Raw genomic sequence first — 27,292 nt, 5'->3', positions numbered from 1 at the left:
GACTCAGACTCAGACTCAGAAATGGGGTGGGCAGGGCCCTGGGGAATTCTCTGAGCCTCTCCGAGCGTGATGGAGAAGCTGTGCCTCATGGCGACGGCATGGAGCCTGCCTTCAAATCATGGCATTACAAATGGCCAACACACACTTGCTACTCACCCAGTTTTAACTCGCTGCATCACCCCAAGAGCCCCGTAGGACATGTGCTGCTGTTATTTCCATGCGACAGAGGGGCGAGCTAAGGGAGATTTTCCAAGGTGAGCGTGCAAGGATTCATATCAAGGCATGGCTGCAAAGCCCACACTCCCGGCCATTCCCTTTTATTATCTATTGTAAGAGAGAGACACACAAGGCAGACAAATAGACAAAAGAAATATATACTCTACGATACTATCACGTAGCATAGTGATAACATGGCATTATATAATACAGAATAGAATTGCATATCATCATACCATTGTATCATATCATTTCATATCATATCATGACAGATGTTGGTAAGGGGTCTATCTTCGTGTCCATCCTGAGGACATGCATCACCCGCGTGGAGCCTTGGAGGTGTTGGATGAGTGTTGGCCAGGTGACCGAATGCACCATTTTACATGTATAGTGTGAATCCTTTGATCGGAGAACACTGTTTTTGTCATGACAACATTATTACGTTCCTGTGTTTCTTTTCGTCACAGAACAAAGGACTCAAAGGAAGAAGTCTGAGGAGAGATCGGGTGAGCAAAAATTTCTAGGCCTAGAGCTCTCTGGCTTCCAGGGGTGGTGGGTGTTTAAAGACACCAGGCTGAACCTGTGTCCGTAAGAGTCACAGGACACTTCAGTAGGAAAAGATCTAAGGAATTCCTGGGTCTTTTGGGTAGAGAACATGGCTGGGAATCACCGGCCCTGGAACAGAGGTGGAAAAGGAGGTAAGCGTCAAATGTAAACATCACAGAGCTTTGCCATTTAATCCTTCCCCCTTTTTAAAACGATGCATGTGACACTTCTGAAATTTTCAGAACTATCTTCAAATTGGTGTTGCCTACACACGAATAAGCATCGGTCTGTTTGCAGGGTCTTGTGTTTGAGTGTGAAAGTGCACAAGGTGGCCTGCACAGTGAAGATTTTGTGTTTTATGTGGCAAGGAAGCATATCCCCTCCCCTGGCCTTCTCGCGGCACGGACATGAAGGCAAATAAATACCCTTGGCTTTCCTCACTTCACTCCTGCCTTCCACCTTCTAGTCTAGGATCATGTGAAGCATTTAATCAAAACATAAAAGCAATTATAAAAATGCCCCTGAAATTACGTTCACATCTGCAATCGGACTTGCTAATATCTCACCTCCCTGCACCGTCCCGGTGTCATTTGATTTCAGTTCGTTAAGGTGACTAAGAGTCTAGTCATTGATATAACGCCCACCAACTGCATTGTAATTTACTGTCAGAAAGATCTGTTTCCAGAAACTCCCAGCGATAAATGCAGCTGCAGTGCCGGTCCTGCTTGGCCATTGCACAAGTCCGTGCGCTTTCTTTGTACTGGAATCGCTTCCCAACCTTGAGCACCGACATGAGATTGCTGTCCATTTTCTGTGTCACGGGGAGGAAAGGGCTGGTTGAAAGTTATACGATGGAGCAGCTGGATTTCTAAAAGCTAGCACTCCCGTTGCCCACATTCCTACCCTCCCCAACGCAACAACATTGGCATCATTTGGGAGCAATGGAATGGTGATGATAATGACACAACTACCAGAACCACTTCACAGGAAATACAGAGGATGAAATGAAGCATGAACACCAGACTTTTTGTTTGTTTTGGTCCTAATTTGGTTCCTTGGGACTCCTCTTTCTAGGAGTATGGGGCCTGTGAGGTTAATGCACTTGACAATTATGGGCTCATCACCATCACCAGCTTTTCTTCTAGGAGGCCACCCCTGAATGGGTTTCAGCCTCCCTTGTTGCTGGTGGTGATTCAGGCCAGGGGGACTCATCAGGCTGGATGGAAAGAGTAACCTGGGCAAGGAGGTGGGGGAACTGAACAAAAGGCTTGGCATTTGCTTTCTTTAGACAATCTCCTAATAGACTGGAAGAAGGAAAGTGTTCTTTCAGTGGTCCCCAGCCCCACTCTTGGGTGTCATCCTACGAAGGGTAGACTTTTCAGAAACTGTCTTGGAATAGTAGAGATCCTCAAGTTACCCCCAAGTATCTAGACATGTGCCTTACTGATGCATGAAGACTCCTTTTAGGCTTCTGAATCCCTGGGTTTTGATGAATAAACAAATATCAAAGTAGGTCAGATGACTTTGAGTTCCCTCCAAGCCTGAGTCTTGAAGGGCAGTGACCAGTTGATTCATTACTGTGATTACTAAGTGTTAGGTCTGCACTTATTGAAAGCTTGTTGGATATCAGGCTTTGTGGTAGTTGGGTGGATAAAGGATAAAATCCTGTGACTCATCCACATATCATCCCATATGCCTGTCTATCCATCCATCCATCCACCTGTTTATCCATCTTTCTGTCCATTTATCCATGCATCCATGGATCCATGCATCCATGCATCCATCCATCCATCCGTTTTTGTATACAGATCCATAATTTTTAGTAGTCCCAGGGCACATGTGAAAGTACAATGAGGCGACAGTACCTTTTTGAACTTCTTTGCGCTACCTTCTGGGCACAAACATATCTTTGCCAATTAGACATAACAAGAACACCAACCACGTAGAATATATGTGGAACGGCCTATTGGTGACAGAGAACCTATGTTACTTTTCTACTGCTTTAAGAAAGGAACTGGAGAATCTGAACAGAAAAGCAAGCTCGTTGTGGATATGCCCCCCACTCCCAGCACTCAGTAGATTTTGTGGTTTTGTTTCCCAGAAGTGAAGATCTCGTGGAGTATTATTATTTTTTCCCCTCACTGGTATCTCCAGATCTCTAGGAGACTCTACTACATATGGAATGCACTGTGATTATTCGGTTTCAGCTGAGGGAGAATAAAATTCCTCTTAGCATCTTCATGAGTTTCTACCAGGCTTCATGGTGACAGAACACCTCACAGACAGAAGCCCATGTCAAGAAACTCATCCTTCCTGGTCTCCCTGTTGTTCTGTGAGAACCAACCAATCTGAATGGACTCGAATAGCCTCTTGAAAGTTTAAAGGTGTGTCTGGGGCAGTCCAGTTTAGGGACCAAAGAGCTCTTCCGGAAACAGTGAGTGTGCCATATGATGAATGCTCCCCTCATTCTGCACTGTGCTGATCTCCAGCTCTTAGAAATAAAAATCTAGGGGTGCTTGTGGCTCAGCCGGTTAAACATAGGACTCTTGGTTTGGGATCAGGTCATGACCTCGTGGTTTGTGAGTTCGAGCTCCCACATCGGGCTTGGCACTGTTAGCACAGAGCCTTGTTGGGATTCCTCTCCCTCTCTCTGTCTGCCTCTTTCTGTCTAAATAAATAAAGAAATAAATAAACTTACAAAAAAAAAAGAAACAAATCTAACTGAACCTAATACCTACAAATACAGTGATATATTCTCAAGGCAAGTGCCCTTTTGGCAAAACTCCTGTCTGTATAGAGTTTGCCCCAGTTCCTATGTTAGGCACTCAGAAGTGGGGAAGAGAAAGGCTCTCTGAAGCAACAAAAAGGCAGGAGGAGAGATACGGGGGTAGATATGGCTGGGACTTCCAACTGTGCTCATGTTTGCATCTCATAGGAACAGAGAATAGAGACACCGCGATGGGGGTGAGGAAGCAACACCTGGGGTGAGGGCACTGTGCTTTCAAGTTCACTGGTATGATGTTATGTGGCCGTCTAACCTTATGTAGCTTAACGACATAATTGTAATGACAGTATATTCAGAGACAAGGCTTTTCTCAGTCTTGAAAGGAGGAAGTACTTACACCTTGTCTTGGCAAACGCTTGAGGACAGGATGTTTGCGGGAGCCATCTTGGCTCTCCAGGCTCCTCCGTAAAATGTCAGAGCCGTCTGAGGACCACAGAACTGCCCTCCCAGATGTCTACACATGTGTCTGTATTTTTTTCCAAAGCTCTTTCCACTGCAAAGCATGTGGCAGTGGGCCACACCGTGCCTGGTACATGGCAGCCACAAGTCACACATGGTCTTCCTTCCATCTTGGGAGCCCTCGGGAGGTGTCGATATACTTGCTGGAGTATCGTCTCTGTGGCACAAAGACTTGGATTCAATAAAACCATCCACCAACATGTATTTTATCCTTACAGCTAATCACTGGTTTGCACATGGCTTTGGGATTCGCGCTGGGAGAGGAAAAGTCTTGCCCAAGCCATGATGGCGCTCGGGGGCAGGCCCAGGACCCCATCCTGGCTCTCCTGAGGACATTGCCTCTCTTCCTTATCCTGGTGGAGACCTGGTTTCCTTAGACATGAGCCGGGCTCCCCACGACTCTGGGAGGCCCCGTTACTCTCAAGATCTGTGAGGAGCCTGCCATCTACGCTCATTCAACAGACACGGCTTTAGCTATTATTACTAATCCTCAGCTTACGGAGAGAATTCATAGAAATGTGTGACTTGGCTTGTTTTGCTTCTGAGAACCGGAGGTTAATGCTCGTTCTTTGGAGGAAGTTCTGTGGCTGAGAAAGAGAGAGAAAGAAAATCATATACCAAAGTGACCTTTTCCCCCAACTGTTGTGCGGGCACAAAACTAATTAGCCGGGTTCTAATTGGGTTGAAGTCTGAGAGTAACGGGAAAAGTCACTCTGTGAGGACGACACAGACCGCAGGCTTCCCTGTTTATCCTGTCTCGGTGACTTCTGTATTAAATTTGTTCAGTTTTCTGGTCCCAAGCTGGTTTTCTTTTCTTTTCTTTTTTCTTTTTTTTTTTTTTTTTCAGATGGGATGGCTTGGCTGTTCCTTCGCGGCCTCCAAGCCAGCAACCAGGAAATCGGGAGGGGCCCCGGGGATGGCAAGGGGGACCACAGCTTGGGTTCTCCCTTGACGCACCCGTCCTGGCTTAAATCACAGGTCCCCGGTAGGTCAACCGTGCCGGGCCACCTGCCAAGGAGGTGGGCGCAGCAGCGCCTGGGAAAGAAGGAAGTAGGTGAGGCAGAAGGCTGGGCACGGAGGGGCTGCGGGGGCGGGCTGCGGGGCCAGGAGCCTGGGCTCGGAGACCAGCATGTGGCGAGCACCCTCCCACACCAGGAGCCAGATGACTGAGCACTGCGGGGGCGGGGCGCAGAGTGTGGGGAGCCGGGCGCAGGCTTGGGAAACAAAACCCACCTCCCCACTGCCTCCCCTGATGGGAAGCCAGGGTCAGCGGAGGGGTCTGGTGGAGGGCATGGAGACTGCCAAACCACTTGGCTTTGGGATGATTGGCCTTGAGGTCTAACCTAAGCCTTGTGAAATCCCGAGAGAGTGACCCCAGGTCTTCAACTTCTGGGGCAGACTTCAGATGATGTCTGACTATAAGAAAGGAAGGAATGATCGAGAGCTTATTTTCCTTTCCCATACTCCCGGCGCATGGTTTATGGGGCGCCGCGTAAGAGGCCACTCGCGTCTCCATAACGCGCCACCCCCCCCCCCCCAAGGAGCGGATGCCCCCCGCACTGTGAATACTTCTTTGACAGCTTGTCATCGACTATCTGCCTTCTTCACATACTTGTGAGCTCTTTGAGGGCAGGGGTGGGGTCTTATCTTCGTATCTCCAGATGCCCTGTGGTAGCAAATGCTTTGCTTCCTGAACAAAGGGATGGATGGATAAAAAGTCCGTGACTCTGGAAATTAGATATTGCTGTGAGTATGAGTGCGTTTCTTGGGTGGCCCCTCGGGCTGGAGGGAATGTCTTTGTCTCAGGACCCACCGAGGTCACTCGGCTTCTGCTCTGGCCTTGAACACGCTTGTAGAATCGTAGCCTGTTTATTATTTCACAGCACAGTTAAAACCAGCCTCACATGCTCCCTACCCCCTAAATGACAGGAGACTTGGATGTCTTATGTTAATGAATTATGTGTTCCTGGATCATTTTCTTTCTTTCTTTCTTTCTTATCTCATAGCGCCAAAGAATGTTCTTTCTGTTTTTGACTTTACCAGAAGCCATCCTTCTACGTGTACAAAACTGCTAAGTTTCTAAGTAAAGGAAAGCACCGTGATTCTCTCGGTACGCTGCCTACCGTCTGGAGAAGCTGCAGTGAAACACAGCTTCCACATGCAGTGAAACCACATCCGCTCCATGCAGAACCTGCTGCATTTTCAACCCTTCCCTCACCTGAGTCTACCCACCCCTCCCAGCATCCATGGGGTCCAAGGTCAAAGTCTTCTGGAAACCAAGAGTGAAAAGGTTACTGAAAAAAATTTTTTTATTTCTCTTAAAAAAAATCAGCTCTCCTTCCCCAAAGCATTTCCCCCCCGACACTCCAATGAGAAGAAGGAGGTAGACTTTGAGACAACCAGCCTGTAGTTATTGAATGTGGCACCAGAAAGGAATGGCTAACAGCAGCAGCAGCAGCAACAGCAACTGAGAAATCGGGCGGCTGCCTGCTTGCTTTTCCGTCCCCCACGTGCCTCAGTCTCCAAGTGTGGGGTCCCACGTGCCTCTGTCGTCACCATCCATGTGCGTTCACCACCTTCCTAAAAACGTGACTGAGCTATAATTCAGGCTCTGCCCAATTCAACCACGTAAAATGTATAGTTGAGTGCTTTAACTTTTTAATGTTCATTCATTTATTTTGAGAGAGAGAGCGCGTGAGCGTGAGTGGGGGAGGGGCAGAAAAAGAAGGAGGGAGAGAGAGAGAGAGAGAGAGAGAGAGATTCTCAAACAGGCTCTGCTCTGTCAGCGCAGAGCTCGATGCGGGGCTCGGACTCATGAACCGGGAGATCGTGACCTGAGCTGAAATCAGGAGTGCGAGGCTTAACCGACCGAGCTGCCCGGGAGCCCTGCGCAGTTCAGTGTTTTTAAAATACCTTCACAAGATCGGGCAACCATCACCACTGTCTACTTCTAGGGCATTTGCATCACCTCCGCAAAAAACCCAGACCCGCGAACATTCGTTCTCCATTTCCCCGTCTCCCTGGTCCCAGCAACCGGACTACTCTCTGTCCCTATCGATTTGCCAATTCTGGACCACTCACATAAATGGAATTACACAAAATGTGGTCCTCTTAGCATAATGTTTCCAAAGTTCATCCACACGGTAGCATGTATCTGTACTTCATTCCTTTCGGTGGCTGAGTGATAGTCCATTGTACGAATGCACCACATTTGGTTAATCCATTCACCTGGTGATGGACAGTGGGGTTGTTTCCACCTTTGGCCGTTATGAACAAGGCTGCTATGCACAGACGTGTATTTTCATTTCTCTTGGGTATATAACTAAGAGCAGAACTGCTGGGTCATCTGATCACACCGTGTTTCATTGTTTGGGAAATTACCTATTTTCCGTCTTCTTTACCCAGGACCACACAATGGCCTCTTGAGTTTTCTCCTTGCCCCTTAGTGTTCCCCCCTCCCCCCGGTCAGGTCTCCCCATCACAGCAGTAGGGAGCAAAGTCTCTCATCCAACAGATACCTCTACAGCTTGCGTGGTGAACAAGAAGGACAAGATAGGATCTAGTAAGGTGGCATTAAGGCATATGTTACTCGCTGCTTGAAGAGTTCATTACTCCTGAATACAAGCACAGCTTCTGAAGGTCTAGAAGGGCCACAAGGGTCTCTGCTCCTTTATCCCTCTTGTTGAGTCTTGTCCAGTCACTCAGGCCTTCCCTGGACACTGGCTCTTTCCTGACTGAGCCTTTGCATGCATCATTTATTTTGTTTCCTCTGCCTCAATTAGAACATGCTACCCTTGGGGTGCCTGGGTGGCTCAGTCAGCTAAGCGTCTTACTCCTGATTTCAGCTCAGGTCACGATCTCATAATTTGTGGGTTCAAGCCCTGCATTGGGCTCTATGCTGAAAGCATGGAGCCTGCTTGGGATTCTCCATATCCCTCCCTCTCTGCCCCTCCCCTCCCCAAATAAGTCAATAAGCTTAAAAGAAGAAGAAGAAAAAGAAGGAGAAGAAGAAGGAGGAGGAGGAGGCGGAGGAGGAGGAGGAGGAGGAGGAGGAGGAGGAGGAGAAGAAGAAGAAGAAGAAGAAGAAGAAGAAGAAGAAGAAGAAGAAGAAGAAGAAGAAAGCACTTGCCACGCTTCACAAGCTGGCCAAATGAATGAACACGTAAGTTGAATTTAGTCTATTCACTTGCTTAAGACCACACAGCTGGTTAATGGCAGAATCCCCACCAGGTTTTCATATCAAAGATTTTATTTGTTTCTTTTATTTATTTATTTATTATTTTTTTAATGTGTATTTTTGAGAGAGAGAATCCAAAGCGGCTGCAGGTTCCAGACTCCGAGCCGTCAGTATACAACCCGACACAGGGCTTGAACTCACGAACCGCGAGATCATGACCTGAGCTGAAGTCAGACGCTTAACCGACTGAACCACCCAGGTGCCCCTATGTGTTTGTTTTTAGTCTCTCCTTCTAGATGGCCACCTAATACATTAACCTGTAGGGCAGACCTTCTTCTGTCTCTATATCTTCTCAACCTCAGCACTATTGACATCTGGGGTTAGATACTTCTTTCTGGGGGAGGCTATCCTGTGAGCTGAGGGATATTTATGCATCCCTGGCCTTTACCCACTGGTGCCAGTAGCAATTCATCCTCCGATTTCTTTAGTTGTGACAACCAAAATTATCTGCAGACATTACCTAAACCCCTTGGTGGGTGCGGGGCAAAACTGGCCATTTGAAAACCACTGCCCTATAGCTATTGTCTTGTTCAGGGAATGGGGGTGCTGAGAACAGCCAACAGCAGTTTGCAATCCCCGCTCATTCAATAGTTTGAACTGATTCCTCTTTACTAAGGCAGGAAGTGAGACCTCTATGAATTTAGAAGCCATTTTAACAACAACATTGGAAAAATGGGAACCCAAAGTAGTTTGTGATACATCTGTACTTTACGAGAATAGTAGGTTTAGAAGGTATTGCATTATTCCAAAAACTTAGTCAATACCAACTTCATGGGATTCCCAACCACGTGACATCAGGCAGGCGGTATGATTGATCTTGCCCCTTATGGACCCATTTCCATCTTGCCCCTTATGGTATTTTTCTGGGCTGCTTGGCTCCTCTTCTCCAAAGATCAGAACTTCAGAGTAGACACGGCAGCAGGAGGGGAAACAGATGATCAGAGAAGAAAATCCTCTGACAAAGGGGGTTCATTGGCAAGGGCTTCCCATTAGTTGCACTTCCTACATCTTCAGTCTTAGGACTGCGTCTGGGAAGCAGAAATGAAGGCAATTGCTTCTAGCCATTGCCTTTCCAATCCGGGATGCTCTTCAGCTCCTGCAGGGCCGTTCAAACTTGGCAGGGTGCAACCCGAGGCCCCATTAGCAAAGCCCATGAAAATACCAGTCATCTTAGCTGGAGATGTCCAAATACAAGATTCATCTTTTTTTCCCTGTGGCAGAATCAATAAATTTGCATGATGCATATTAAGTATTTAATTAAAGCCCAATGCTAAAGCATTTTCAGGAAGTTATAAAAACCCTTTGGAGGAGGTCTGACAGCCCAAGGTGTTTGTGAGTTTACCAGGAATGCCTCCATCCATCAGATACCAGTTTTCATCTTTGTTCTGTTTCTTTCTGGTACCCGGGTTGTTGTGTAGCTAGTACCCCTGCTGGTCACGATTTGATGATGCTCAGACGACTTCTAAGATTACAGACATTGAAGCCATTGCGGGCGTTACCACAAAATTCCCTCCAGCCAGAACCTGAAAGGTGTCTACCCCTTCCGCCCTCTCTCCCGTGGGAAGGGAGCCGGGCCCACAAGCGCAGAACCCGTGTTGAAGCAACACAACGATCCCAAGAGCAATTTGAAGTTTAAGGGGATAAGGGCTCAGAGACAGTGATTTGCTCTTTTGGCCCTAATTGCCAATAAGATTTCCTGGGGCCTCAGAGCTGGGTGTGTTCTGAGCAGAGAATCCCGGCTCAGAAAACACCCTCCAGGTGCTGTCACGCTGCAGGATGAACACTTACAGAGCGGCTGTGTTAACTGCACCCTCACTTTGTGTGGATTGATGGAGTTCATATCAGAATGTCCCCCTTGCCGTTGGAACTGCCTCTTGCCGATTCCTTATCCCCTCCAAAACAGGAACTCTTCACTTCCTTGATGGTTTTTCCCATTTGCTCACTCATTCATGCATTCATCCGCTCATTTATTCCAGGAAAGTCTATTTAGAACCTTTTACATATGGTGCACTGTATTTGTCCCAAAAGTTGACCCGGGTCAATCATCTGCTGAATGAATCATTCTTCTACCTGATTTACATACACCGTCTTCTCAAATCTCCACGAGTCCTTCGAAAGTAGAGGGTTTTCTTCAGCTGGAAGCAGAAGGGGAAGTTGGAGAGATTCAAAGGACAAGAAGGATTTGATCTGATATCGCTGGCTTGAAGATGTAGGGGGCATATGACAAGGAATGTGGGTGTTCTCCAAGAGCTGAGTGGCCCCCACCTGACAGCCAGCCAGGAAATGGGGTCTTGAATCCTACAGTTCCAGAGAAATTAATCGTGCCCACAATCTGAATGAGCTTGAAAACAGTTTCTTCCCCAAGGTCTCCAGGGAGGAGCTCAGCCTAGCTGGTACCTTGATTTTGGTCTTGTAGAAGCCTCTCCACACAGAACCCGGCTGAGCCCACTTGGACTTCTGACCTGCAGAACTGTGATATAATAGATGCACAGTGTTATAAGCTAAGTTCATGGTGTTTGTGATGTAGCAATTGAAATCTATTATAGCTCTAAGAGACTTACTTTATTCTCATGGTGAGCCAGTAAGCTGCATATTATTCCCTTTTGGTTATATAAGTCAAGGAACTGAAATATAGAGAAGGTAAGATACCTGTTCAAGGCCATACAGCTTGTCAGGTTGGTAGAGAAAGATTCATACCAAGGTCTTCTGACTACAGTTCTGAAGTCTTTTTACCTGTGCACCTGGTCTCTGCCTGGTGGGCCTCAGAAATCCCCCTGGTGGGTGCCACCGTGGTCACTCTTCCAACCCTCTGGCTCTGTGGATGAAGAGGGCACAGCGGCTGTCCCATGGAGAACCCCAGGGTGAGTGAGCAGCCCGTTGGGCCCAACACGAAAAGAGCCCGCTGCAGCACCCAGGCACGGGGCCACAGAGAGGAGGGGAGGGGCACCAGAGTGGAGGCATCGTCGTAGGAGACAACACGGAGAAGGCAGAACATCAGGATGTTGGGAGCTTCTAGTTTTCCATCTTCCTTCATGGTCAGAGTTGCACCCCCAAAGATCCAAAGTGACACATTCCCCTTGCATTTTCAGGAGACTGACCAACGCTCCACACCATCCTCTGGTGGCTGTCGTGCAGTGGGGTCACACATCCCCATCGGCCCCCTCCACCTGGCCGCCCTCCTCCCCGGTCCGTCCTTGGGGTCAGAGGCCACACGTCAAAGGACTTTCCCGTGACGCTGATGGCCCCACTGCTTGCCAGACCCTCACCTTTTGGAGGCAGATCTCACTGCGTTTTGAAGAAAGATTATGCTAAAGAAAAGTGACCAGGATGCAAAAGTCTGACTTCTTTTGCATTTTGATAACTCATATTTATTGCTTCTTTGATTAGGAGAAGGTTTTGTTCATTAGAGAAACTGTGGAGATATAAAATAAGTGAAGATTTTAGCATTAATAACCACTGTTTGTAAACAGAAAACAGTGATTGTTAATAGTGTTTTCCTTGAAGTTATTTTTTTGTATTGAGTATACAGACATATGTACACAGGGGCGCCTGGGTGGCTCAGTCAGCTAAGCGTCTGACCTCGGGTCAGGTCATGGCTTTGCGGTTTGTGAGTTCGAGCCCCATGTCAGGCTCTGGGCTGACCGCTCGGAGCCTGGAGCCTGCTTCGGATTCTGTGTCTCCCTCTCTCTCCGCCCCTCCCCAACTCGTGCTCTCTGTTTCCCAAAAATAATAAAAAACAAATATTAAAAGATTTTTGAAAAACACAAAAATACATACACAGATATACAGATCTGTAACTAAAGGATATTTTTAACAGAACTGGGATCAGGTTGAATCTGCCTTTTTGTATCTAACTTTTCAGTTCGTCATCTACTATCCACACTTTCCCAGATCACGGAGCACAGCTTTGTTGGCCACATAACATTTAATCACGTGATTGTAAAAAATTTGGCTATTTTGCTCATTTGGGACCTTAACACCCTTTCTAATTTTTCAGTAATGTCCATACTGCTTTGATCGCTATCCTTGGACATCACTGCTGAATATCTGATAACTTACCTAAGATAAATATCAAGAAACTGAGGTCACTAGGCTGTGGTGGCGAATTTTACGTATCACCTTCAGTGGGCTATTATGGGGTGTCCGGATGAAACACGATTTCCGGGTATGCCTTGAAGATGTTTCCGGATGAGATCAGCATTTGAATCGGTGGGTTCAGTACAGCAGCAGATGGTCCTCCCCAGTGTGGGTCAGCACCATCTAACCCATGGAGGGTCTGAACAGAACGGAAGGAGAAAGGAGGGATTCCTCTACCTCATTTATTTATTTATTTATTTATTTATTTATTTATTTATTTTTCTGTCTCACGACAGGGGCTGGGACAGCCCATCTCATCTTCTGTCCTCAGACTGGGACTTAAACAATCAGCAACCTGGCTTCTTGGGCCTTCGGACTCAGACTGAATTATGTCACCAGTTTTCCTGCGTCTCCAGCCTGCCTCAGAGGTCAGACAGAGGGACTTCCCAGCCTCCGTAATCGTATGACCAATTCCTTATGTTAAGTCTTCTTTCAGAAGATATATGTGGATACACATATATCTAGTCACTGATATATATGTATGTATATACACGCAAGATTATCTAATAGAATATATAGATATATAGAGAAAGGATATATAGGACATGATATGTATTTATATAGCGTGTGTGTATATATGTGTGTGTGTATATATTTATATCCATATATCTACGTATCTATATATCTAAATCTGTAACTATATCCATCTCCTATTTTTTCTGTTTCTCTGGTGAATGCTGACTCACACATAGGCCGAAAGGTATAAATATTTTAGGGCTCTGATACGACAATGTATTTTCTTGAAAAGTTGTATCCGTCTTTCTAAACTCTTGCTAATGTAATGGGTCACACAGTCTTTAAAAATCGACGTCAGCATCTCTGCTGACCAACGCTCCAACAGCCTGCCCTGATAATCCCCCGACAAGGGAGATTATCTTGTCCCAAACAACCCTGCTCCCCGCTCCAGTGGCATCCCTCAAATGTCTCCAAGCAGCAAAAGGAAACTAGGCAATCAACTGTTTATGTATCTACACCTGCTTATCTGTAAGGACCCCCACCCCCCATATGCACGCACACCTAGTTGCACATACATGTATCAAGTGAAGGTCAAATGCCACGTAATGTCTACTTCCACAGAAAAAAATAAAGGGTAGTTTTTGTTTTTGTTTTTTTTTTTTTAGAGATATGTTTAAATTTTTAAATACTAACTATTTGTCCATAAGCTCCTAATGCTGATTCACAGAACGACAGTTTCCTTTAGTTGCACGTCTTTGGCGAAGTATAGTGAAAGAAAACAAAGTGCACTTGGGAGATACTGCACATTGGACTGTGTGAGACTCTGTGGTGTGTATTCTTGCTTTTAAGCCACAAGAGGTATTCTTTTCTACATTTCTTTTTTTTAAATGTTTTTTAATGTTTTTTCTTTAATTTTTTAATTTTTTTTTAACATTTATTTATTTTTGAGACAGAGAGAGACAGAGCATGAATGGGGGAGGGTCAGAGAGAGAGGGAGTCACAGAATCTGAAACAGGCTCCAGGCTCCGAGCGGTCAGCACAGAGCCCGACGCGGGGCTCGAACTCACGGACCATGAGATCGTGACCTGAGCCGAAGTCGGACGCCTAACTGACTGAGCCACCCAGGTGCCCCTGATGTTTATTTTTGAGAGAGAGAGACACACATACACAGTGTGAGTGGGGGAGGGACGAGAGAGGGAGACACAGAATCCGAAGCAGACTCCAGGCTCTGAGCTGTCGGCACGGAGCCTGATGTGGGGCTCGAAGTCGTGGACCGCGAGATCATGACGGGAGCCAAAGTTGGACGCTCGAACCTGTGAGATGTGAGATCGTGACCTGAGCCGAAGTCGGCCGCTTAACCGACTGAGCCGCCCAGGCGCCCGTCTTTTCTACCTTCCTGTGCACAAAGAAATCAGCGTCAGTGTTCAGAAACTTGCCAAGGAACTGCACGCAGCACAGAGAGATGTGAACCTGAGTCCATATGCACCATCACCACGGTGGTCCTGCCCCCAGGTCTCCAGGCCAGCTCCAAAAGCGGATGCCTGCCGCAGTCAGCCACCTGGATGGTGCACTGTGCTAATGGCTCCCGCTCCTTGCTGCCCCCCAATCCCACGTCTGCTTCCCGGGGCTCTGCTCCCGGACGCTTATCGGCCTCCGCGTATCGGGGTCCGCACACGGAGACATCGACTGCCGAGGCCAGCAGCTCCGGCACGGCCCAGGGGAGCAGGGTGGGGCTCAGAGTGGCTTCCGCGTCTCCCTCTTCAGTCTTCAGGTTCCCCAGGGGCAATTTCAATGTGTCTTGCTGAGCAGAACCTCTCCAGGGACTGACACCTGCCCACAGAGGTTTACAGCGGGGCCTACGCGTGACCACGAGTGAGTCACAAGCGAAAAATGGAGACATCTCTCCTGGCGGCTGGGCTCTGGGTCCCCTGACCACATTTATGTTTTTATACATGTGTTGGGATGATTCAGCGGAAATTTCTGGTCAAACGGATCACCATAGCAACTTTCAATAGACATCCAGCATGCAAATTAGAGAGTGCAAATGGGCCACTTTCTCAATGGCCCCAAACCATCCCCATCTGAACCCTCCAAGGATGGAGTAGGAGGCATTTTGAAGGTTTCAAGCAGAATCCGTTTGAATGCAGGTCGGCCCCTGGCTGGGTTAGCTGGCACCTTCGGATGCTAAAATGAGAAGAACAAAGTCCTCTGGGTGGTCTCTGTAGTCTGATTTCTCTCGCAGGGGCGCCATCCTTCGCGCAGCGGGGTGAGGCATTCACATCTTCTCCGTGTGGTTCGTAAGCCTCAGGATCTTGGCCAGATTGTGAGAACTCTCTGAGCTTCAGGGTTTTCATGTATAAAATGGGGATACGAATGCTTGCTTAATAGAGATATGATGTGCCTGATACAGTGATTAGAAACTGCTTTGCATATGGTAGTCTCTCGGTAAATGGCAGATACTGGTAATATCTTCTCCGGATCTTCTGAAGTCTGTTTTCTTTCTTTAGACCTCCATCTTTAATTCAATGCCGGTTACGTGAAAAATGCGTGTTGATATCTAAGAATACAAGTGGCAACACAATTCTCCTCAAAGAGCTCCAGGACTTGTGAAGAAGACGGTAAGAGGGGTTATAGGTGTTAGACAAGGGTGGAATGAACCAGGTTCAAATTAATCCGGATGGAGCTTTATCACTTAAAAAAAAAAATCTTACGCTACACAGATTTCAATTTACAAAGCCAATGACGTGTTAGAGAACAGAAGGTTATTTTACTGACACTGTGCACTGTGTCAGATAGGAATGTCTTTCGCGACAAGCAACAGAATAACCAACTAACTGTGGCTTAAACAAATAAGGGTTAACATACCCTTCCCCCCTTCCCTCTGGAGATAGGTGTTTCTTAAATTAGTTTGGTGGCTTAAAAATATCAAGGTCAGCACCTCTGCAAATCTCTGGTGTTTTCCTTGTTTCTGTTACCTCATCTTACCAGGATAGCTGCTGAAGTTCCAGCCATCATGTCTGCATTCCAAGATGGGAAAAAAATAAGAAGAAAAATTGATGGTACCATTGAAATACTTATATCTTATTGGTGAGAACTGAGTCACATGGCCATTCTTAGATGCAAGAGGATCTAGGAAAGTGAATTTTTTTTTTTAGCTTTACCAACTTCTATAGTAGACACAGATAAGGGCAAGTAAGTTAAGACAGTCAATTATATTTGACAGTTTCCCCTTAGATTAATTTATTTTAGGACTACCCACTCAAGTATGACTTGATTTTGCACAATTGTAATTCCAAAATTTGGTGCCACTCATTCTGCCACTAAGTTTGAGTTGAAATGTGAGTGGGTTCCTTTTGTGTGCCTCTTAGAAGTCCCAGAAGATAATCTTCTGTTTTCCTTCAAAAATCACAAAGAAAATAGTAGCTGTGGATCAGCGACGGTCTCATAAGCTCTCAGGTGCCTTGGCACTGGGGTAGATCGTGCAGAGAAATAAAAAACTGTACACAATCCCCAAATTCAGACCCAGAGGACTCCTCGTCTAGCTGCAGAGGCTACAGTTACACCAACCAAACAAGAACGCGTGTATTGGTTTATTGCAAGATGAATTTTAAATTGTCTTCCTCCATCTTTCCCATGCTTTGAGGGCCTGATGAGGAAGTAGACTCTGGCTGCCATCTTGATTTGACTGACGACCCCAAGGAAGAAGCGTGCATGTAAGTCAAAGTCACAGGGTAAGAAAAGAGCTTCGGTCCGGTGCTGGATTCTTGGTCCAGTGCTCTGCCTTTTTGCACAGCTTGACTCCAGTTCAGGGGTCTAGAGTGAGTTAAGGGGGCTAGGGGGAGAGGAGCAAGGTCTGATGAGGCACTTACCTCCCCAGCTTAGTCTCTCCGAGGAAAAGGATAAAGGTCAATCATGTTCTTCTCTGTGAGCCCTGACTGGGTCCAAGGGAAGCAGCAGAAAATGACAAAGGAGGCTCCACTCCACGTAGACCTTGGGACACCTCGGAGAAACACATCCGCTGTGAGTCTGCCGGGTCCACAAACCTGTATCACTTGGGTCGTAGCAGGAAGGAGCGGACCGGGTTGATGCCAAGGGGGTTTTCATAAAGGGAATGTTCGCAGGGCACAGGGGCCCAGGGCAAAGGACGTCCTTACAGGAAGGTGTAGTTTCCTGGGAGGCTGCTGGGAGGCGTAAGGAAAGGGAGTGTTTCCAAGCTCAGAGAGAAAGCGAGATGAGAGACAGGTTGTGGGGACAGTGCAGAGGTGAGCGGTGACCTTCAGTCAAGGGGCACAAGTGGCCCACAGTGATCACACAGGGAGGAGGGGGAGGCAGGCCTCTCCCCTGTCTCATCTCCCCCCAGGGGCACTCATAGGCTGACCCAGTGCAAGCCAGGGGGCACGACGAGTCCATTCATGTGTCTGTGTAGATCCCCCCACCCCCCACCCCGGAGCACCGAGCTGAGCGGAGAAAAGTGGAGAATGGATCTGGAGCGGGGAGGGGTGAGGCCACAACCAAAGACACTCAGCACAAAACTGAACGAGGGATAATTTTAACAGCATAAAGGACCGGGGGGGGGGGGGGCGAGGGGGAGTGTTAGGATCCTCGAGGATCTCCCCCGCCCCCCCCCCCCCCCGGTCCTTTATGCTGTTAAAATTATCCCCACCACGGAATGTTCCAGAAGCTTCCATGGAGCGCTTGAAGATGGGGCTGATGCACAGGACAAATCCCCTGTCCCATGGTGAGCTCGGCTTTTGTCCTCAGCGCCCCGCTGCCCACCTGTCTTCACAACCCTGCTGGTGCTCCAGATTTCACGACAGAGGGTGAGAAATACCCTCAGGTGTGCTTCCTCCTAAAAATCCTCCAGAGAGTTCCACTTGGGTGATGAAGACTCAGTGACAGTTTTGTCATTGTATCTTTGTCATCGATAAATGAAATGATCTAAATTTCAAGGGCATACCTGTCCTTAAGGGACTTGGGTGGAACGAATGGGGGGAGGTGGTATTTGTACCTTGTCTTTAAGGTCGTCCGCATCCGAAACGGTAGGTGAGATGAGAAGCCACGGGATTTGCCGTCAGTAGATACTTAAAACAAATGGCTACTAAGAAAAGGGAAGGGAAGGCATTTATATGAATCGATTCTATATGGATGTATTATGTGTCCACTCATTTAGTGATGGGTTGGCTCCGTTGACCAGTCAACTCAGGCAAAACACAGGCTATGGTGGCCATATCCACTGGTTAAGTTGTTTCTTTTAAGATAACAATGAAAAGTGATACTGGAAGATTCTGTGCCATTCGCCCCAGCCGCTCCTACCCTGAGGACAAGGTGTCGTTTCTGGCGGCTGAAGACATGTGGCGCTGGGAGTGGTCCCCTTACTCTGGTGCCACTTGAGGCCCTGCTTTTCCGAAGGTCACTAACCATTCTCACACCAGGTTTCAGGTTTGGCAAGAGGCACATAAAAATGTTCTCCAGGTGTAGTGTTTTAGAAAAAAGAAAACAAACATACAACACAACACCCAGGCTTCAAGGAAGATCAGCCTTGCCTCTCCCAACCTGCTTTTCACAGACATAAAGAGGGTGGGACATGGCCGAGGATTCTCTGGGAGCAGGCGTTGTCTCTGGCGTGAGATGTGGGCCACCAGATAGCATCATCTGAGACATTACCATGGCGGCAGGGAGCTTCCTGGGGTGTTCACATGGGGCCCAATAGACACATGGGAACAAGTCAAGTCATTCTGACCAATCAGGTTTCAATCCTCCCTCCTTGGTAGCACCGTGCTGAGAGAGGGAGACAGAGACAGAAACAGAGAGAAACAAAGAGATGACGAGATCAGACAGGAAAAGACAGAGACACAGACAGACGGAGGCAGACAGACAGTGAGACCAGTTTATGAGGGGTCATTTTCAGATTGGGACACACCAGCAAATTGAGAGAGGACATCTTATACGAACTAGTTACTTCCTTCTACAGACATTCACTGAGTGTTTTGTGTCAGACACATGCTTCATGCCGGTGCCTGCCCCCCAGGAGGTTTCAGGGCGGATGGACAGACAGACAAGCAAACCTGGGATCACAACAAGGAGTAACGTGGCCTGTGATGGACAGACGCACGGGATGCCCCAGGACTGGCACCAAGCTGCATCGCAGGCATGACTACACGGGCTCGAGGTACAGCAAAGCAGGTGTTATCTTCTTTCTCTCCCCAAATATTTCTGTTGACCACCATTTAAAACACGAATTAGGGGCGCCTGGGTGGCGCAGTTGGTTAAGCGTCCGACTTCAGCCAGGTCACGGTCTCGGGGTCTGTGAGTTTGAGCCCTGCGTCGGGCTCTGGGCTGATGGCTCGGAGCCCGGAGCCTGTTTCCGATTCTGTGTCTCCCTCTCTCTCTGCCCCTCCCCTGTTCATGCTCTGTCTCTCTCTGTCCCAAAAATAAATAAACGTTGAAAAAATAAATAAATAAAACACGAATTAAAGTCATTATTGCAGGAAAAGCTGCACTTTCTTCAGCTTCATTGGTTCTCTTACAGGCTAGGATGGTTTCCATTTTTAATTACATAGAGGGTCGTTTTTGCTGGTCTCATCTTCTTACTAAAGATGCTTATGTCTTGGAACATAGACCTTTCATGTTCCTGCTCCACATCCTAGGATGAGGCGGCCTGGTGTTGACTGTTTTCCCAAGTTCAAACACCAATTCATTGACCAGGCATGCAGGAAAATGCCTACTCCGTGCAGGGCGCTGGGTCCCAGAGCGGAGCTAGGCTGTGGGCCTCAAACCGACCTGGGTCTTCTGCTTCCAGAGTAAGCCGCTCGGGCAGAACTATCTGGGGTTTACTTCTGATACGGGGTAAGGTCTCAGAGAAGATGCACGGGAGCGTTTTACTGGAGACCCAGAGCTCATGCAGAAGATGAATCCCATGGTTGTCTAGCTACCCCAAAGTAAAAGTGACCATCGTGAAAGTCTCTCGAGCTGGAACATCATATTTTGCCATTTGCACAAGTTGCCATCAGGAGCCTAAGTGCTGTTGTTGCTGGCATACTAGGGAATGCCGGGGAGTCAGGGCAGGAAAGTAACATTTATCGAGTGTCCTACTATGTGCCAAGTCGTGGGGTTTTACATGCATGATCAACTCTTGTCTCCTTAATTCCTGGTAATTGGTGGTGTTGCCTCTCTGAATTATGGATGGCAAAACTGATCCTGAAGGAGGTTCATTTTCTTCTTGGACGTCACAGAGCAAATGAGAGCCCTGTTAGAATTTATCTCTCCTTGGCTTCATGCAGACCTTGCCATTGACTTCAGCCAAAGGACCCCTAAGAAACTGCATAAGGGAAGGGGGACCCAAGCTGTCTGCACACACCAGCTGCTTTCCATGGGTTTTCAATGGACCCTCTGTTATCCTGGGGAGAATTCCAGGTATGTTTGCAACCAGATAGGTCTCAGGCTTCAACCTGGTGGGCCCGGGGTTTGTAGAAAGCGCTGAGCTTCTTTAGGACATGGGGTGGATTCCAAGAGCTAGGTGGGTGTGGCCAGAGCTGAGCTGGAGCCCAGTAAATCTTTGCTAGGCAAATGGTATTAGGACTACTTAGAAGATTCCAGTGGTACAACAGCAATGGGACGTATGCTTAGAACATCATTACCTCCTTCTGGACACCACTAACCCAGCCCGATAGCCTGAGGAGGAAAACAGCCTGCGTTCAGAGTAAATAGTTAACTCTTCTGGGCTGGAAGAAATGATTATTCAAAAGTTTGTCCCCGCATACAAATGCAAATGACATCCCGAGACATATGAATGCTAATTTCTCCAACGAAGTCTGTAGACAAATGCTAGTCATTAGAAACATTTCCGCGCATTTATATTAGGCCATCCTCTGAAAGACTTTTCAGACAAATATGTCATCAAGATATTCAAAACCATGTAATCTTAGCCAAAGTTGCATCTATCAACAGTACAATTTTCATCCCCTGCAGCTGTGTGTCGATGCTTGGGGAGATTACTCAGCTGATACCGCCGAGCCGGGAGGGGCCCAAGAAGTCTTGGGGTCCATAGAGCACTCTGGAAGGAGAGTCCGGGCTTTCGGGGCGGGCTAGGCCTTTTAGTCACGAGTGTGAGAGCCGAGTCAGGGGGAGGGGTGACTTCTAACAGGTTACATACAGAAGAGGCATTCAGGGGCCATTCCTTCTGCACATCTCTCCACCAGCCCTTCACACACACAAGCTACTGGAGTGGCAGAGGAAGTGAGGGGCAGAGCAACGGGGGGCTCAAGATCCTGTCTTCACCTCCTGCAAGGCAAAGCCTCAGAGCTGCTGACTGCTCCCGGGGAGGCTCGGGGTAGGGGGAGAGGCTTCCGTGAAGTGACAGTACTTCCAAATATTCACTTGTAAGCTCTGTTCTCTTTCCTCCCTTTCCCTGCCTTTTTCTCCATGGGAAGGGTGTGTGCTGAAGGCAGTGACCAGAGGGAGCTGTCCCTAGGACTGATTGTTTCCTGAGGGACCATTTGTGTTTGGGCCACTTTATTTACCGTGTGAATGGATGGTGGCTTTCGGCAGTGATGGAAGAACATTTTTCTTAATTAATTAATTATGTAATATAGTGAATCTATTAAATAACTTTCCCTTAATCTACTCATTCATCAACAGACACATCCATCCATCCACCCATCCATCCATCCACCCACCCATCCATCCATCCATCCTCCCATCCATCCATCCACCCATCCATCCATCCATCCATCCATCCATCCACCCACCCATCCATCCATCCTCCCATCCATCCATCCATCCATCCATCCACCCACCCATCCATCCATCCATCCATCCACCCACCTATTCATCTGTCCATCCATCCACCCATCCATCCATCCATCCACCCACCCATCCATCCATCCATCCATCCACCCACCTATTCATCTGTCCATCCATCCATCCATCCATCCATCCATCCATCCATCCATTCATCTGTCCATCCATCTATCCATCCATCTATCCATCCATCCATCCATCCATCCACCCACCTATTCATCTGTCCATCCACCCATCCATCCATCCATCCATCCACCCACCCATCCATCCATCCACCCATCCATCCATCCACCCATCCATCCATCCACCATCCATCCATCCATCCACCACCACCCATCCATCCATCCACCCATCCATCCATCCATCCATCCATCCACCCATCCATCCATCCACCCATCCATCCATCCATCCACCCACCCACCCATCCATCCATCCTCCCATCCATCCATCCATCCATCCATCCATCCATCCATCCACCCACCTATTCATCTGTCCATCCATCCATCCATCCATCCATCCATCCATTCATCTGTCCATCCATCTATCCATCCATCTATCCATCCATCCATCCATCCATCCATCCATCCATCCACCCACCTATTCATCTGTCCATCCACCCATCCATCCATCCATCCACCCACCCATCCATCCATCCATCCATCCACCCACCTATTCATCTGTCCATCCATCCATCCATCCATCCATCCATCCATCCATCCATCCACCCATCCATCCCATCCATCCATCCATCCATCATCCATCCATCCATCCATCCATCCATCCATCCATCCATCCATCCACCCACCTATTCATCTGTCCATCCACCCATCCATCCATCCACCCACCCATCCATCCATCCATCCATCCATCCATCCATCCACCCACCTATTCATCTGTCCATCCACCCACCCATCCATCCATCCACCCACCCATCCATCCATCCATCCATCCACCCACCTATTCATCTGTCCATCCATCCATCCATCCATCCATCCATCCATCCACCCATCCATCCATCCTCCCATCCATCCATCCATCCATCCATCCACCCATCCATCCATCCATCCATCCATCCATCCATCCACCCACCTATTCATCTGTCCATCCATCCATCCATCCACCCATCCATCCATCCATCCACCCATCCATCCATCCATCCATCCATCCATCCATCCACCCACCTATTCATCTGTCCATCCATCCACCCATCCATCCATCCATTCATCTGTCCATCCATCTATCCATCCATCTATCCATCCATCCATCCATCCATCCATCCATCCATCCATCCTCTATCCATTGGTAACAAGGTCTGAAGAACCAAAGAATATGGCACCACTATTATTCTACTTCTGTAGTTGGAGACCCAGAGCCATAGAGAGGTTAAAAAATTGGACCAAGACCACCCAACTAATGAGGGATGGTGCTGAGACTGAGTCATCTATTCTCTGGTTCACTCTGTTTGATCCATGGACAACCATTTCTTGAATGCCTGCCTGGTCCAGGCTCCCAGCCCAGGTACAACAGGAAGGTGAGGCTATCATTGACTGACCCCTGCCCTCAAAGAGCTCACATTCTTGAGTCAGATCTGTGTGCTGGGGGCCTAGCTGTGAGTCGTGTGCCCTGAAAAGTCGTGGCCCGAATGCAATGGCAGCTGTAAGCTGGTGCAAACATCCACCAGGTGCCAGGAATGCAACTGACATTGTCAGGGGGTGACTGAGGGTCATAGATCTCACCATCCAGCTTCCATGGGGGCGCTGTCTGTAGGCTACCTTTGCTTATGGATGTATTGACTGTATATCTCATTCTAATAGCTACTGCTTTCAAGAGGACACTGCTTTCAAGGCAAGGCAAGCCTTGGAGCAGGTGCGCTTGCTAGAGCTACATTGGAACCTTCAGGCAGTGCTTCCTCGAGCCAAGCACATAATCTGTGACTGTTGACTTGTGTCAACCAAGGGCATGGATGTCTCTATAAAGGATCGCTAAATTATGGGGGAGGGCATATTAGTGGAAGAAACAGGTCGTGCAAAGGCACGTAGGTGCGAATGAGGATGGAAGAACAGAGCAAGGTGGTTGTGCTGTTGGAGCACAGGTAAGGGGATGTGGTGGCTAATGGAGGGGCATGGAGATACCTCAACAGTTAAACGAGGCCTCACGGTGCAGGGTCTCCCATGCTAGCTGGAGAGCATGACCTTATCAGAGCCACAAAGGTATCTGGGCAAGGGAAATGTGTACCCAGATTTGTGCTTTAGGAGGAACGTGTGGCTGGGCAAGTCTGGAAGCAGAAGCAGTAGTTCGTGGAATATTGCATTGGTGGAAATGAGGGCCTATCCTAGACTCAAGGAATAGGAATGTGACAGAGGCAGCAGATTCTCAAAATGTTTTTGGAAAGTACAATGGGAAAGATGTGTGATGGATGGAGTATTGAATGAAGGAGAGAGAAGAGCTCAGCTCAGTGGTCAGGCCTCCAGCTTGGAACCCGGGTGGATAATTATGATTACGATATTATGATATATATGATATTATGATATTATGATTTTTTTTACCAGGTTAGGGACCATGAGAAAAGAGGCCAGTGTTGAGGAGTCTTAGGTGTCAATATGCCACCCCAGTAGAGATGTCTAGTAGGCGGTTGAAAATCTGGCTCTGGAGTTCAGAAGATAAAGTACTGTTTAGCAAGAGAGATTGGACAGTCGTCAGAATAAAGAGGGCAGCACATTGATGTGATACGTACCACTAGTGACCACTTCTGCACCCAGAGCAGGCATCACTAATCAATCATGGAATCCTTTTTCCTTTGAGCCTGACTGCCTGTAGACCCTACTGTTGCCTATAGGGTAGAGCTGGCATGGAAATGGAAATCTTCTTGGTGGCTGTCATAGAGGTGATGACGGAAGCCATCAGGGAATCGGTTGTGGGTGTGTGGGCATGAGGAGTGGGAAGCACCGAGGCTCCACATCTAGCTGTCATTTAAACAGTGTTGGCTTTGATGGATGGATTCGAATTCCATTGTCTCCACTGACTGGCTGCGTGGACTTTAAAGATTTACCCAAACACCTTAGGTCTTAATTACTTATTTCTAAGACACGGATTAACAATAGCCTTTCATAGAATTTTGGATAGACTTATGGTCACGTAAAGTGTTCAGGACAACGTGACACCCACAAAATGCTTAACAAATATTATTTGGAGGTAGTGAAGAAAGCAAAGGAACGTGCCAAGATTAGGAAGGTCTCCTCAGACACTATCCAGAGCACCTTAATACTTCTGATTACAGGGGTGCCTGGGTGACGCAGTTGGTTAAGCCTCTGACTCTCGGTTTCTGCTCAGGTCATGATCTCACGGTTCGTGGGGTAGAGCCCCATGTCAGGCACCACAGCTGAAGTGCAGAGCCTGCTTGGGATTCTCTGTCTCTGTCTCTCTCTCTCTCTCCCTCTCTCTCTGCTTTTCCCCCACTTGCACATACACACACACACACTCTCTCTCAAAATACATAAATAAACTTAAAAAATACTTCCAATCCCAGATCAACTGGCATTTCTCAGACTCAATGCCCTATATGATATGGCATGTGGTTTCCATGGAAGTTCTGGTCCCCACTTCAACTTAATATGGTTTGGGGTTTCAATCTATGTTTTATAAGACTGGCTAGTTTCCTTCTCAGACCTCTGTTTCGTAACAGCTCCTCTGCCCTGACTTTGGAAAAAGAGACAGAGTCTTTGATTTAGCCCAGTGGCCACTGGATCAGAATTTCCTCCACTTCACCAAGAATGGCCGACGGACAGGTGTTCAGCCGCGGCCCGAGAGGAAGATGAATGGTAGTTCAATTCTTTCCGATCAAGAGGTCACTTTTTATTTGAGGTTGCCAAGTGTGTGTTGCCTGCGAGAAGCCTTGTGGCATGTCTAGAAAAGCAGTTAAAAATAAATACACACAATTTATTTATTTGCCTGGTTTGCTATTTCTCAATCGTTGTCCTCAATCTAAAGGCAGTTACGGTCTTTGGGGTGTAGTATGGCATATAAAGTGTTTAACAAAGTGCCCTCAAATTTATGTGGCAAGTATCATATTTATCTGGGTAAATGAAAGATTATGTTTTCTGAACTGCTCTTGCCAGCCTCTAAGAATTTTTGCCAAGAGACTGGAACCACTTTATAGGGGCGCCATAACCACAGAGTGTGCGTGTGTGTGTGTGTGTGTGTGTGTGTGTGTGTGTGTGTGTGTGCCTGTTTGGTGGGGGTAGGCGGGTGTTCTTTCCATGTTATTTTTCACTGCAAATGTGATGGTAAAGTGTATCACCCCGAAAGTAAAGGATCACATAGTTTCTTGGCCCCAACACAGAGGTTCTGGTGACCTTATGGCAAGGGCATGAAGCCCTAAGGTTGCGACAAATTGGTAAGTGCCGAGTGGTGCAAAAGCTGCTTGATGTTTCCGGTTCGGTCTGTGTCCCAGCAATCTGTTGTTGTGTTTGGTTTATTTTCTCAGAACACTGAGTCAAGGTCATGTTTTTGGTGTTTACTTTTCATTTCCTGCTGGTGTGTTGGTGCATATGTGTTGTCTGCTTGTGGGAGCATTCGTGTATTTGGTTTTGTGCTTGACAGTGTGTCTGTTTGGGTATGGGTGGGAGAAGAGAAGAGGTCAGAAAGACAAAGAGGTAGAACTAAGAGAGGGTAAGGAAAAGAGGAAGAAAGGTCACAGCGTTCTTGTAAGAAGGAGGTTTCCTGGATTTACCCAATCTTTCATTCATGGCCCAGACTTTTGTGACTGGCACTGTTTTAGGTTCTGGGTCTACTGCAGTCACCTGGAGGGACAAAGCCCCTGATCTCCTAGATTTACCGTCCAGTAGGGACACTCATAATAACGCGTGAGTCATAATAAGGTAATTTCAGATAAATTTGCTGGTCTGATTATGGATTAAAACACCACCTTCCTTCTCAGGAGGGGCTTCCCTCATCCCTGGATATTCCTTCCCGTGGGAGATCATCTCTGGAAAATACATTTGTGTTTCTCTGGACAGACAGGGTTCTACCAGTACGTAGACCACAATATCCCATTTTAAGTTTGTTTTCTTAAATTCCTTCGGCGTCCGTGGTTCTCAACAGGGGATAACTTTGCCCCTCACGGGACATTTGGCAATGTCTGGAGGCATTTTTGGTCGTCACGACTGAGGGACGCTATTAGAATCTCATAGAGGTCGGGGCACCTGGGCCGCTCAGTCGGTTGAGCGTCCGACTTTGGCTCAGGTCATGATCTCACTGCTTGTGGGTTCGAGCCCCGCGCCGGTCTCTGTGCTGACAGCTCAGAGCCTGGAGCCTGCTTGGGATTCTGTGCTTCCCTCTCTCTGCCCCTGCCCTGCTCATGCTCTCTCTCTCTCTCTCTCTCTCAAAAATAAATAAACATTAAAAAAAAAGCAATTAAAGAAAAGAATTTAGTAGAGGCCAAGGATGCGGCTACATGTCATCCAGTGCACGGGCCAGCCTCCACCACAGAGCCTGATTAAGCCCCAAACGCCAGCGGGCTGACAAGCTGCTTTGCATGTTTATTTTCTGTCTCCTCCACACTTGCTCCCTCTTGCATCCGTAACGTTGAACATCGTGTGGATGCTCGATAAATATCTGCCGGTCCGCGTGCCTGTAGTAACGCTCGATACACAACAATG

General features: G+C 47.7%; 1 long non-coding RNA gene across 4 annotated transcripts in view; it reads right to left on the bottom strand.

Annotated features, from left to right (window-relative positions):
• Window positions 1-221: 221 nt before the first annotated feature.
• LOC106984023 (uncharacterized) overlaps window positions 222-27,292 on the bottom strand; it is a 798,380-nt gene continuing 771,309 nt past the window's right edge. For 2 of the 4 annotated variants that reach the window (XR_008293706.1, XR_008293705.1), the window contains 4 exons: window positions 3,885-4,593; window positions 2,628-2,725; window positions 1,329-1,573; window positions 222-891 (listed from right to left, as the gene is read on the bottom strand). This is a non-coding gene — a long non-coding RNA (uncharacterized LOC106984023). Of the gene's footprint in view, window positions 892-1,328; window positions 1,574-2,627; window positions 2,726-3,884; window positions 4,594-22,880; window positions 25,539-27,292 lie in introns of those variants that run through there. The other 2 variants (XR_008293707.1, XR_008293708.1) reach the window with 2 other exon arrangements.

The sequence above is a fragment of the Acinonyx jubatus genome, chromosome E2 (genome assembly GCF_027475565.1).
Source record: "Acinonyx jubatus isolate Ajub_Pintada_27869175 chromosome E2, VMU_Ajub_asm_v1.0, whole genome shotgun sequence".
Classification (NCBI taxonomy): Eukaryota; Metazoa; Chordata; class Mammalia; order Carnivora; family Felidae; genus Acinonyx; species Acinonyx jubatus.
The sequence above is the reverse complement of the archived record's forward strand: the minus strand, read 5'-3'. Positions and strand labels throughout refer to the sequence as shown.